Here is a 10,590-nt window from a genome sequence, read left to right as displayed (position 1 = left end):
AGAAACACTCACATACAGAAACACTCACATACAGAAACACCCACATACAGAAACACTCACATACAGAAACACCCACATACAGAAACACTCACATACAGAAACACTCACATACAGAAACACCCACATACAGAAACACTCACATACAGAAACACTCACATACAGAAACACCCACATACAGAAACACACGTACAGAAACACTCACATACAGAAACACCCACATACAGAAACACACGTACAGAAACACTCACATACAGAAACACACGTACAGAAACACTCACATACAGAAACACTCACATACAGAAACACTCACATACAGAAACACTCACATACAGAAACACTCACATACAGAAACACTCACATACAGAAACACACGTACAGAAACACTCACATACAGAAACACTCACATACAGAAACACCCACATACAGAAACACTCACATACAGAAACACTCACATACAGAAACACTCACATACAGAAACACTCACATACAGAAACACTCACATACAGAAACACTCACATACAGAAACACCCACATACCGAAACACTCACATACAGAAACACTCACATACAGAAACACTCACATACAGAAACACTCACATACAGAAACACTCACATACAGAAACACTCACATACAGAAACACTCACATACAGAAACACTCACATACAGAAACACCCACATACAGAAACATACATACAGAAACACTCACATACAGAAACACTCACATACAGAAACACTCACATACAGAAACACTCACATACAGAAACACTCACATACAGAAACACCCACATACAGAAACACTCACATACAGAAACACCCACATACAGAAACACACGTACAGAAACACTCACATACAGAAACACACGTACAGAAACACCCACATACAGAAACACACGTACAGAAACACTCACATACAGAAACACCCACATACAGAAACACCCACATACAGAAACACTCACATACAGAAACACTCACATACAGAAACACTCACATACAGAAACACTCACGTACAGAAACACTCACATACAGAAACACCCACATACAGAAACACCCACATACAGAAACACCCACATACAGAAACACTCACATACAGAAACACTCACATACAGAAACACTCACATACAGAAACACTCACATACAGAAACACTCACATACAGAAACACTCACATACAGAAACACTCACATACAGAAACACTCACATACAGAAACACTCACGTACAGAAACACCCACATACAGAAACACACACACGCACACGCACACGTACACGCACGCACACACGCACACTCGCACACACACGCACACACACGCACACACACACACACACACACACACACACACACACACACACACACACTCACACACACACACACACTAAGTACTGAAATATCCCACTCAAGCAGAAGTAATGTCAGTGTGGAGTGCAGGGTTCATTATGTTTCAAAGTAAATGTTCAAGTCTAGGAAACAACTTAAGTACCAGTAAAACATCATATTATTCAAAATGACTCAGGTAAAAGTATTACTTTAGCATGTCATCATCATCAAAATGACGACCATCAGTCAGATTCTGTGGACGCACGGTGAGATTTGATTGGCCTGTTCAGACATGGTGCTCGCTATTGAAGATGGTTGAACACACGGAGCTTTGGCACCACTGCTATTGTCTGCTAACATGCTGACTAACAGAGGCCGGCAAACGCTGGTATGATTCTGATCTGAATCATTGTAGTCTGTAATAGACGGTAAAACATTGTTTGAGAACTGTTTGAACTTCTCATTCCAAAACCATGGGCATTAATATGGAGTTGCTCCCACCTTTGCTGCTATAACAACTTCCACTCTGCTGGGAAGACTTTCTACTAGATTTTAGAATTATGGTTGTGGGGATTTGCTCCCATTCAGCCACAAGAGCATTAATGAGGTCGGGCACTGATGTTGGGCGAGAAGGACTGGCTCGCAGTCGGCGTTCCAATTCATCCCAAAGGTGTTGGATGGGGTTGAGGTCAGAGCTCTGTGTGCAGGCCAGTCAAGTTCTCCCAGACCAAACTCAGCAAACCATGTTGTTATGGACCTCACTGTGTATGGGGGCATTGTCATGCTGAAACTGGAAAGGGCCTTCCCCAAATTGTTACCACAATGTTGGAAGCATACAATTCTCTAGAATCGCATTGTATGCTGTAGCATTAAGATTTCCCTTCACTGGAACTAAGGGGCCTAGCCCAAACCATGAGAACAGCCCCAGACGATTATTGTGTCCACATACTTTTGTCCATATAGTGTAAGTACAGACTTTCAAAGCATTTTCAACGCTTGAAAAATCTACTCCAATCCAGTAATGAGAGTAGTAAGAGTTGTAATTTGTTACTTTCCACCTCTGCCCAAGTGTAAAGATGTCAATAGTGTCTGTGTGTTGTCACCATAGGACACCTCCCACCCTGCCTGTGATCGCCTACCACTAGAATTAGGGCTGCAGTATTGATGCTAGGAAGATTAATTGCCTTCTGCAGTCATGATGCGCTAAGCTACTCAGCACACACAGAGAGGACATCCACACACACACACACAGAAGACACACACAGAACACACGCACAGAGAACCCCCAGGCTTTTTTTTCTCTCTCTCTCTCTCTCTCTCTCTCTCACACACACACACACAGACACACACACACACACACACACACGCACACGCACACGCACACACACACACACACACACACACACACACACACACACACACAGGCTTAAATCCTAATGCCAATGCTAATGCCAGTCTACCAAGCCAGATTAAAGCAGTGGGCACCCAAACCATCACTGAGTTGTCACTGGACACCGGGCCCTTAATAAAAAACACAAGCTAGATCATTCCATTATCTGCTTCCCTTCCGCAAGAAGAGAAGAGGGGGGGTGTAGAGCTACTGGCCTGAATCTGGCACAAGTCTGAATCAAAGCAAAGACAAAGAATCATTATTTGCATGTGGCAGATTGGGCAGCTTGAAAGGGTTAATCGTGAGTGGATTAAAAAGCCGGCACACATCCGTTTCCGTACTCTAATCCTCTTAGTGCCCACTTCTAATACGTTTTTATATCTTTCCTATCTCTCACCGAGGTGAAATATCAGATTAGTCTCCCAGCTTTGAGTATATCATATTACATTCTTATCTAACGCTGAGGAAAAGTGTGGGGGGGTTAAATGCAGGGATGGGCATTACTATGACAGTGACCCGTAGATTAGGAATATTGAAAACAACACCCACTTGATATAAATATATATTTTTGGGCGCCGGCTGTTATTACAGTTAATCTCTAAAATAGATGATTTAAGTATCATCCTCTGATTCTCTGGTGGATTATGCGTTCACGCTCTTGTTTACTACGCAGTGACAGAAATCAGTTCTTCCCACCAGTCAGGTGGCAGTTAAGGATGGATCACTCGGCGTTTGTGTGCATAGATAATGTGTTTGGAATGCTCTCTGCGGTGGTAGAGACAGTTCAAGGTAAAAAAAAGAATCCCTCCTGCCTCGTCCCCGGAGCCCCCCACGGAGGGAAACCAACAATCCCCCTAAAAACATTGCAACATGTTTACCATCTCTGACTTCAGATTGATGCCTGCCGAGCCTCTGCTCTGCATAGCGATCAGACGTGCACACGCACACACACACATATAAACACATCCTGTACACAATATATGCACGCACATGTGCGAGCGCACACATACACACACACGCACACACCCACGCAGCGCACGCACACGCACACGCACACACACACACACACACACACACACACACACACACACACACACCCATGCACGCACACACGTACGAGCGCACTCACAAACACACACACACACACACACACACACACACATACACAGCACTGTAGTAGTATGTTGCATAACCCACATCGTTCCCACACAACTCCCTCACTGGGACCTAGATTCAATTTACACATATCACCTTCCCTCCGAACTTCCAGTCACACTCAGAGAGCCAATTCTATTCTTGCAATAGTTAATGAGAAATAAAATGACGTTGGGCCCTAATCAATGTCTGTACCCCCAAGGCAGATTCTCAAAGGTCACGAAACATGAAAAGTGTTTCTCTGTTTCTCTCTCTACTCTACCCCCCAACTCAATGAACTCACTGCAACCTCTGCACAACACAGACCTCTACGCTATTCAGGAACATGCATGTGCTGCTGTGGGCTATATATTTACCTGCCTGTTTACAAGTCAACTGAGCAAAGAAAAAGCAAAACAACTTCCTTGTTCTGTAGTTCCTTGATACATAGGCAAACAGACCTTAGCCAAACACAGGCTTACTGTACTGTACAAACAAGCAATGCACTGTGCTTTCATTACACGAACAAGGAAATCCAATGGGTTTCGATAAAGAAAGTCCCCTCTTATCTCCTCTGATGTTCCTTCTTCTGAACCCTGTCGTATGTAAGATATCAGGCCGGGCAGAGAGGAGATAAACGTCAATGAGTATTCGCAGGATCTATGGCTGAGGGTCACCGGGGGGGGGGGGGGGGGTCTCCCATTTTGCTTATGCACAGCTAGCGACTTGCGCTTGTCCCGCGTTTACGAGCTGATCAACGCAGCCAGAAGGCAGGCTTTAGCATCCTGACAGCAGCATAAACGTATATTGATGGGCGAGTTTAAGAGCGTGGCTGCAGAAGAGGCCAGAGGGGAACAGTTGTTTCCATTCAGGTTAAATTGCCCATTGGCCAAACTTAATGAGGTAGCTAGTGGCAGGGGCGGAGGGGGGAGGCTGTAATTCTTGGGTGGTCCACAAGACCTATGTATGTCATCCTGTGTGTGTGTGATAAAGCCCATTCACCACTACAATGAAAGAAAAAAAAAAGTGCTTTCTCTACGTAGTCTGTGTTAGTCTTTTGTGAATATCCACCACGTTTCGCAGGTTCGTAACTCTACAATAAGGTTGAATCAATAATGTTGTTTTTTTGTAGGGCAATGCTGCTCATCATTTGGAGTGAAACACACATTCACAGGTTCTGTCCGATCCTCCTGGGACAAAACAAACTTCTGTAGGTCAAACCTGTTTGTGTTTATTTGTGCGTCGAACCTACTGTACGTAAAGCACCCTTGCTTACATTCCACTACCTGGGAGAATACTGTTCCATGGTGCAGTTGCAGTCTTCATCCAACAGACCTGCCCGTCTTGGAATGGAGCCCAAGCCAAATGAGAACACAAAATGGTGAGTGAAAGATTCTAGATACAGTATGTCTTCTGCTTAGAGAAATGCTGACTGCAGCTGTATACACAACCTGGCTTTTGTATATACACCCTGTATTGTTCTTATAAAAGACTGTGGGTTGTAAATGCACAGTTAAGAGTCGTGAATGGGAGGAGAGAATTGTAGGTGAAATCCCAATAAGGGTTTACAGCCGAATCGTAAAGCAGTTACCAGGGCGACTGAAGCCTTGAAGTGTGCGTCTTTCCCCCTTCACAGAGTGTGACTCCAGCCTGATGTTAGCTGTGGGGAAATTACCCATGAATGAAACAACTGTTGACACAAAGAGAATTCTTTTCCCCCTGCTCTACGTACCGGCCAGTGGATTGTGAAATGCTGTGATCCCTCCCTCGCTCCCTCAGGGCTTGGTAAACATTAGCTGACACATAGGGGAAAGGAATCCCCATAGCCCCGGGCTAGATTTCCTCTTGTCCAAATAAGCAGCAGTTGCCCAATACCTAGCAAGACAGATAATGAAGCCAGGACGAATCTAGGCAGCAATTACAACAGAGCCCTGAAATCCAGGGAGGTGGGTATTATAGAGTTTAGCATGCCTTGAGGTTGTATGGAGCAGTGGGCGAACATGTGGAGGGAAGCAGGGGATAGAGAGAGAGAGAGAGAGTGAGAGAGAGAGTGAGAGAGAGAGAGAGTGAGAGAGAGAGAGAGAGAGAGAGAAAGAGAGATGAGAGTGACTGAGAGGATGGCTGACCCCCAGTACATCTTTCCTTCTTTAGTGTATCGGATATGACCAGCAAAACCAGCAAAGTGTGGATCAAACAGGCACTGCTTACCACTCTGACAGAGCCCGGGCATGTTTAGGATGAGAGATGTTGCCAAACTACTCCCCGCCCCCCCCCCCCCTCCCCCCCCCAAACAAACCTAATGCAAAATACAATCTGGCCACCCCAGATATTCCAGTACCGGATGTGCAATTAGCGCACACACGGAACAGCATGGCATGCCTTTCATATGCTATTTCCTTAATCCCCACTGGAAGCAGGGAGATGAGTCTCCTAAGGAAACCAATCTCAGCCTATCCCTGCTATTTTCTCCACCTCAGATATCTGCAAAGGCAACTGCCACCTTCTAGCCGCTCCTCACACCACCTTAAATGGCCAGAGGCATTAAAGAGGGCTAATTTCCATACTAATTTCTTTCTTCTCCCCCCCTGCGCCTTAATTCCAGCCAAGGAGAGGCGAGCAGACGTGTGTCTCTTGATCCAATGGTGGACGACTAATTGCATTCTGGGATACACGCTTGGAATTCAGAATGTCAGGGAAAGGCTTCTATGCAAGCAGACCACATACAACATAGGGACAATTAATAACCCCCCTTCAGGGGAGAGAAAATTGGACTGTCCAGCTTCCCAAAGGATTGCACTGGTGCTTTTATTGATATCTTTGGCCAGATAGAGACAGGCCTGCCATCCCCAGGCAGCATGACTCCACTGAGACGCCACTGTAACTCAACTGTTAGGAGGCCAAGTTAGCGAGCCTGTGCCAATCATAGCAGGCAAACAAGCCCCACACACTGAATGCTAAGCCAGATCAGTCTCAGGGGTGGTTTGTAAGGTTTTGCGAGGATAGAATAGCATGAGATTATTTCCAGTGTGTATGCTAGGAGGCTCACAGACAAATACACAAACACACAAACAAACGCACGCACGCACACACACACACACACACACACACACACACACACAAGGACGCAAACAATTGTTACTCTCCTGTCCGACTTACTGTATTATGTTTTGTTTGTTATGTTTGTTATGTTTAGTTCTATGTGTTCTGTGGGCTTTTTGGTGTACCACAAATTGCCCCATATGGGATAAACAAAGTCAAAGTTGAATTTGAACACACAGACACTCCTACCTCTCTCAGAGTCAGCGAAGCGTCCAAGATTGCCACAGTGTGGGAGGTCTACGGTGCTTAGAACACTGCGAAGTGTGAAGACAAAGAAGAGGTGTTGGTTGATAAGCTGATGTATGAATAAACAGGGCTGCTGATTACACCTGCCTTATGGAGCCTGTCAGTGTACACTTTAGCACTGCTGGTGTCGGATGGTGAGGTGATAAAGTGGAACATTTAAAGCTGGCACAATCATAGGGCAAAGTCCCCATTACTGTGAAGGCTGGTGGCACATTACGAAAAGCTATAAACATGAGGCCTTGGTGCTACTGCATTTATCACAGATGCAACATATGGGGGGGTGGGGGGGGGGCTGGGCTCACCCAACTCCCTATGTGTTCAACACACTGTCAGTCCACGCAGGGACAGTGTAAAAATAAAACTAACAAAACATTGTCATTTTTCTAGACTATTGCAAGGGAGGCAAAAGCCCTATGAAACAATGTCTCTGACAACGTTTCTAATCCTCTCTCAATAAAATAAAAAAAAGACAGTTAAGCAATTCAGAAAAAGAGAGAAAGAGAGAGAGGGGGGAGAGGGTGGAGGGGACGAGCGTGTGATGGGTTATCCTCTGTTACGATAACCTCTTTTCCTCCTGGTTCAGACACAATAGCCAACTGAGACCAAAGAGGATTTTAGAGTATTAGTGGGGATAAATCAGCCACAGCCACTCATGAAGTATGCCTTTAGATATAAGATTAGACAGACAGATTTGAGGAGGAATATACCAACAAAAGCAATATGTTTTTCCACTGTTAAAATCTCTGGGCATTAAATACACATCAACTCAAACACAATTACACATGCAGCTGGATAGGTAGGCCAGCAATACTTATTGTACCAGTATGTCCATAACCTTGTTCTATTCAGGTCTCTGCCCACGGTGTTTACCTTGTGTGAAACCACAGTGGCCTTTAGCAGCCAAGAGCTCTGACGCGCACCAGCACAGAAGCACAGCGAGGCATGGCTACAAACATCCGCCGATTCTGAGGGGGTGCGATCGGTAACAGGAGCGCTCGTTTGTCTTGACTAGAAAAACAGCTGTAAACATACAGTACCGGAGGGGACGTGGAGAATGAAGATAAGCCTTCCTGTAGTGGAGATGGTATCAGAGACAGTAGCATGTCCCCACCCAGAGCCCCACGTAGTTTCAGGTGTTTACATCCTCCATGGCTCCCAATTCATCAGTGGCGACACTGAATAAACACAGGAACACAAAGCTAATTGACCAAACACCAGGTGAACAAGAGCCCCAGCTACCGCTATGGACCGGAACATTTCGACATTTAGGACGTTGTGTTTTGGGTGACTTTCTTTTCAGAATCGCCACGGGCCTGCCTCTCAACAAAGGGGAATGATTTTATTTTGCACGTAGGGGTGATCAGATCAAATCTCTGGCACTGCCATTGTGTGCATGATTGTTCCTATTGTACTAAATCCTCGGGAATAAGGAAGGAATGCTAAATATCAGGGTTGAAACATAAAGCTAGCTCTGTTAATCAGGTCGACTGCAGTTGTCTTGATTCATGGTATTATTGACCTGGTCTCATGAGTCTGGTCTCATATGAGTCCCTCTAAAACACAGATCATATGAGTCCCTCTAAAACACAGATCAATGGAATAAACTACCCAGGGGTAAGTGCACATGCACACACACACACACACACACACACGCACACACACACACGCACACACACACACACACACACACACACACGCACACACACACACACACACACACACACACACACTCACAGAGAGAAACACACACACACACTCACAGAGAGAAACACACGCACACACACACACACACACACACACGCACTCACAGAGAGAAACACACACAGACACACACACACACACACACACACACACACACACACACACTCACAGAGAGAAACACACACACACACACACACACAGACACACACACAAACAGACACACACACACACACACACACACAAAAAGACACACACACACACACACACACACACACAGTAATCTTAAATCAGGAGAGTTTTGTTCTTCAAACAAGTGTGCATGTTCTCATGTAGCTATATCCTTAGTGTGGGATATGAATCGATATGCTCAGAACACAAACATATTTAATAAAGACATGTCTCATGCCAGAGGAATAAATGATGACTTCAAATACAATATTTTGGGTAAATTTACAAATCCAGATAATTCCAAAGTGACTGCAGATGTTAATTAACAATTTGGGGGGCAGATTTAATCATTGTTAATTAGACAGAAGTCATAAGTTTAGCAGTGGGAGAATATTTTTGCCAGAACACAGGGAAGACTGCATATATGTTAATTGCCATCTAACTGCATAAATATTCCGATTAATCATGCACAAATGGAACATATTTCTCTTAAACATGTTTCATTCCAGAAGTAAATGGGTTATTGGGTTACTAATTATTAATTGCTTAAACATCCACAAACCGCATATTAAATCATTTCAGCTTTTGATGACCAGGAACCATACCAATCCTCCTGCAACTTCAAACAGTCAGGCTCAGCAATTATTTAATTCATTTGCATCTAATTCTAAAGACCGGGACCTCCATTCCCGTACAATAACATCAGCACATAATTTCCCGCCACTTGCCAAAACACACAAGAATAACAATTGTTTCATTAAACCTGTGAAAGCAGGTCCAGAGACCCTGACATATTTGACAACAGAAACATCCAAATCAAACTCTGTGCAAACTGAAATGCAAATGTGGTTTGCGTGCCAATGAGAGACACTGTCGCTGTGGCCATAGAGTGTGTCAACAGCAACCATGGGGAAAAGTCTCATTTCTGGCCTCTGCTAACACACCGTTGGATAACAGAGGAAGGGAACGGCCCTGAAACGGCTTCCACAAATATTCTGAATGTAATAGTCACAAGCCATCAAACACACATTCAATCCACTTGATTTCGACTCAAGGCTGCGCAGATCCAGGCTTATTTTTAATACATAAACTGACATAGCAACAACATGACTGTTGGTATACTGAGAAAATAAATTGTTGTACAACTGGATGTAAGACTATCAACTTTGGGGGAAAAAACCTGAACCTGATTTTGTTGTACAACTTTCTAAGTGTGCCTCCGGGGCTCTTCAGCCTTCATATTGAGGGCTAGAGAAGAAATTAATTGATGTATCATCACCAGTCACGGTATGGCATGGAGCGGAGGGCGTAACGTCATTGAGGACAGGCCCATAGATTAAGCATGTCAGTTCCTGGCCCTTCTGCCTCTGGCCAGGGCAGTCAGGGGGAATCAATTTCTTGGGACGGGCATGTGGATGAAGCCCATAATAAGGTTGTCCTCCCCCACAGCCAAAACAAGCACAGCCATCTTGCCCATTCCGTATCAATGCCCCGCTGTCTGTCTCTGTCTTCTGCAGGCACCTGTAAGCCTGTGTCTGAGC

This window comes from Nansenia antarctica, assembly GCF_963989245.1.
Source record: "Nansenia antarctica genome assembly, chromosome: 3".
Lineage (NCBI taxonomy): Eukaryota > Metazoa > Chordata > Actinopteri > Argentiniformes > Microstomatidae > Nansenia > Nansenia antarctica.
Note: the sequence above shows the minus strand (reverse complement) of the source record.